General features: G+C 28.9%; 1 long non-coding RNA gene across 1 annotated transcript; it reads right to left on the bottom strand.

Annotated features, from left to right (window-relative positions):
* Window positions 1-1,257: 1,257 nt before the first annotated feature.
* LOC145163099 (uncharacterized) lies at window positions 1,258-2,535 on the bottom strand. Its single transcript, XR_013739560.1, has 3 exons — window positions 2,351-2,535; window positions 1,778-2,046; window positions 1,258-1,518 (listed from the first exon to the last, which is right to left on the bottom strand). It is a non-coding gene; the product is annotated as an uncharacterized LOC145163099 (long non-coding RNA).
* Between the last annotated feature and the right edge of the window lie 2,429 nt (window positions 2,536-4,964).

Here is a 4,964-nt window from a genome sequence, read left to right as displayed (position 1 = left end):
GGCATAAATTTGAGAAAAAGACAATCAAATATAATTTGCTTAAGATGTGTGATGTTAAATCTAAAGTTACAATAATAGTTCTTGATAATTCTTCTCTTGTTTCCCATGCAACCCAAGTCTAGATTCCTTCCGCAAATGATTTTCAAGTTTTTCACTTTACTACCTTTAAGTTCAAGCTATTATATTTCACTTTTGCATTTTATTAAATTTTAATTATTTTGTTCTTTTGACACCTAATACCCTTAAATTAATTTAAATAAGAATTAAACACTTATATTTCATTTAAATATCAATTAAAATCTTATTATTTTAGTTGCCATACTAATTTATTTTGTTTTTTTTTTATTAAACTAACTTCATAAAATACATTAATGAGAAATAGGACGTTACATGATTTCACATGGAGGAAAATGATTTTTTATAATATAAATTTTTGAAACCTTCAGATTGTTTTGATTCTTCATTGATACCTGTCCTGGTCGTTTAGCTTTAATGAGATCTTTCTGTAATTAGATTTTTTTGGACACAAAGTGACATAAAGTGTTTTTCTTTCTCCAACTTATCCTTGGGCATAAGTGACACAAAGCTACAGAAAATGAAAAACATAATTGTAATCAACCAAAAGTAGTAAAAAATATATTACTCTAGAAATATAAATATTTATCTTATTGTTGATGTTATTGAATGTTCCTGAAATCATGTGTAGTGTAACTATATTGAATATCATGAAGAGAAAATGAACTATAGAAAGATGTCACAAAATGACTTAATTTCTTGCACCACCCCTTATACCCTTATACTTGTATCAAAATTCAAGTTTTTACAACAAATTAGTAACGAATCAATAAGTGATGAATATTTTTTTTACCAAGTGGAATGAGTGAGAAGAAATCAGAGGATTCGAACCAACCTGACAAATTGTTTCATCTTATTAACATTATTTAGTCTTTCAATCAAGGGTTCTTCTCTAAGCGAAAACTTGTCATCTGAGATTGCAAATTATGTAATACAACCAGCAACACAAGAAATATAAAATGGGAATAGAAATAATGCACCATTTACCAACCTGAAGAAATGCTAAAATCGTGAAAGTACTCAATGAAAAAGTTGAAGAAACAAAACGAATATTTGAAGCTATTCACTTACACAATCATACTAATTTTAACTGTAAACGAAAAAATTGAGATATTAAATGATAAAGAAATTGTAGCTACCTCTTCTACCTTTTTCTTCGACTTAAAATCAATATAGGTGGGTAATATTAATTGGGAGATCTCTAAATCATGTTCTTCGCCCGGAGCTGCAATCCACAGTGACAAATTTAACCTACAAACTAATCAGTGGGGTAGTGAATGAAGCCCTAAAATAAGCCGAAGCAACATATATCATTAACAAAATAAAATATAAGCAATTAGTTTTAAATGAAACCTAAAACTGTTTGTTTGAATTCACTAAACCAAAGTAAACCAACTTAATCGTTAAACAAAACTCTTCCTCGTCCCTTTCATTCTTTGAAACCTGCAAAAGAAACAAAGATATATTAAAAAACATAAGACAATTTGTTGAAAGGGTGAGAGTTAGTGTTCAACCAATTAAAAATGAATGTGTGCTGCAATAAGATCTGCACCCTATGGTGGTATGTCGTTTTTATTTTCAAAACAAATTGAATATTAGTGATGACATGTGTAACAGGGTGCAGATCTTATAGCAACACACTTTCATTTTTAAACATAATCCAAAAATAAAGCCCAAAAAAATTAATTGAAAAGCTTTTTACCTAAATAACCATCGGTTCCCCTTCCTAATATGTGAAATAAATCACGTTGAAGCCTTGTACACATAACCGACTTTCCAGATTTTCACCAGCCTATCCTAAAAAGTCGAAACGATGGATAATCTCTCAGGGAAAAATCGAACAGTGGTTTTTTTTCATTGGTTTTTGAGATTAAAAACAAGAAATAAGACTCTATTTGAAGCAATTCGTCGAGCAGTTGGTGTGCATCACCAAACAAGCTTTTAAATTTCATCATAGCGTGGCTTGTATTGCTGTAAATCAAAGGCAAATAAGGAAATAAAAGGGTATTTTTATTTCTTTTGCATCCATATGAATTTAGAGGGAAACCTCGTCAAAATCAGAAATCATTACCAATCAATATGCAAAATTAGCTTTAAAATCGGATTCAACAATCAATATTGGAAATCAATAAGATGGAAAAGAGAATCAACTGTGGTATAACATACCTGAGGCCAATTTGTAACTACGGAGCTTCTTTGTTGGTACCCCATGTGAAACAGTGAAATAAAATCAAAATAATTGGTGATAGATGTTATAGAAAGAGGATAAAAATACCTAAATGTGAACAGAAAAATTTATCAGGTTCTTCTGCACCAGTGACAAAGCCCCATAGCTATTTCCTCGCGTGGCAAACTGCAAATTGATGATGGTAGGAAATTGTTGTTGATTTACTGCTCATAAGAGACATGGTCAAGCGTAAGTCTGAAAAAAAAAACGGTCAATGTGTGTGTTTGGCACAAAATAAGGTACATGTTTTGGCGATCGGCGATGAAGTCGATGGAAATCACATTTGTATGCATTGGGTTGTTGAAGATGGATAACGGAGAGAAAAGGGAGTTAATATGGACGGTCCCAAACCGACTTAATCCAGACTCTTTCCAATTTCCCAAGCATCATAGATCGACCAACAGGCGGTGGGAAACAGGTAGAAAGGGAGAGAAGAACAGGTGGAGGATAAACATGAAAGAACACAGGAAAAAAGTGTGTCCAAGACACGTATCACCAGTCTATTAAACAACCTATGATATTAGAGGGAGCATAATGTATTTGAAAAAAGAAATGGATCAATTGTGAAAACCCTAAAAACATAAAGGCAACATATACAAATAGTCAAAGATGTGGACAAGTTATGCCAAAACCTTAGGAACTTTACAGTTCCTAAGGAAGGCCTTTTTTAATATATATATATATATATATATATATATATATATATATATATATATATATAATAACATCAAATTATGAATTACATAACATTATCTAAAACTGAATTGAATTTTAACTAAACAACATGATCAAAATTAAAAGACTGTTACATGAGTAAAATTTTAAATTTATCAATCCCAATAATCGTTAAAATTACAATAAATCAAGAATTATATTTTAATTTTATTTACCTACATAACGGGCGGACATTTGCATAAACAACACCCCTTTTGCAAACAAAGGTTCAATATTTGGCTAAAATTTGAATTTCGTTACATGAATAGTCCCTATGGTTGCATTCATAGCAATTTTGCTAGTTTTAATGACAAAAAACATAAAGAAGAATGAATTATGCACTTAATTATCTTTTTTAGTGATAGCATTAGAGACTTTTTGATTAGTGTCATTCAAAATCTTCTTTCTTAATAAAAACTCCTCCTACATGCCACATGTCCTTCTTTTAGACCATCTTTTTGCCAAGTGGCATTCTCTCCTACACTTTTATCTATTTTCTCACGGCCAATTCATCAATCGATATCAAATATGTAATCAATTCTAAATCCCTAAACTTTAGATGTCGGACTTGGTGCAATTTCATTTTTCATATAATTATCTCCAATCTTCAATAATCTTCAATATTCAATAATATAATTATCTTCAATTTATGTCATATCCCTAAAAATAAGATAAAATTTTAAATTAATTTCTGTTATACCAAATATATCTCTAACACAAAAGTAAACTAAAAATCTATACAAAACTTAAATGCACCAAATTTAAAATTTTCGAAATTTAAATCCCAAATAATCAGGTCGTAGATTAAATGCATATTCATATAATAATCATCCACGATTCTCACAATCTATGATTCCGCTTCTCAGTTTTGTTTACAAACGTATTCTACTTCAAACCTTCTTTGACGGATGAAGTTCTGATTTATCATAACAAAAGGTGTGTTCTTTCATTACACATAACATGCATCTTTTCTATTAATTATGTTTCAAACTGTTATACTTTCAAAATATATCCATAATATCATTATACTTTCAAAAAGGACCATTTATGTCATGTTTTTTCTCTAAAATCGCAAAAAATCAGGACATAAATTTCCATCCACGTATTCTAAATTTCAAATTATATATACTTATTCATTCTTTGTATGTTATTTATTTTACCTTTTGAAATTAAAGCCTCCTTGCAGTTGCAGAATATGTTGCTCCTGAAGAAAAAAACACAAGATTGTCATTATTGATTGAGGCAAGTGCACATCAGCTTTTTGAAAACGGTCTAATGTCTTATATATGAAACATTTATTTAACATTAGCGTCATACTTTCATTTTTGTATCTCATGTATGCATCAGTATATGTTATGTTGTCTTCCTTTTTTATAAAATTGAATATTTACCGATTATAACAATATAATTTCAAGTCATATAGCTATAATTTGTGTGTGTGTATATATATATATATATATATATATATATATATATATATATATATATATATATATATATATATATATATTGAATTTATATATACATATAAATTTTACCTCTTGCCCATACAAAAAAAAGTAATTAAAAAATTTCTAACCTTATTAAGATTAGAGAAGCGACCTTTAAAAGGACAGAGGAGTCGTCTGTAAAAAAATTTTCATTACAATGACTGTGGTGGCAACTGGCTTAAAATTGTCAATGTGCCAGACTTCAATTCCTATATAAATAGTTTAGGAAAGAACAAAGGAATAACATCCATGATATTAAAATTTTGAATCATTGAACATATAATTTATCTACGTATGATATAGGTTATGACTTATATTACTTTAAGGTTTCTGTATACCCTTTTTTCAATCCTCATTTTTACAAAAGAAAAAATAAAATAAAAGATGCAAGTAGAAGAAATTAACTACAGATATATTATCTTATAAAGGCAATGACAATTTTTCTATTAAAAGAAAAT

Source organism: Lactuca virosa, chromosome 3, assembly GCF_052849685.1.
Source record: "Lactuca virosa cultivar CGN04683 chromosome 3, Lactuca_virosa_CGN04683_v6, whole genome shotgun sequence".
Taxonomy (NCBI): domain Eukaryota; kingdom Viridiplantae; phylum Streptophyta; class Magnoliopsida; order Asterales; family Asteraceae; genus Lactuca; species Lactuca virosa.
Note: the sequence above shows the minus strand (reverse complement) of the source record. Positions and strands in the feature narration are given on the sequence as shown.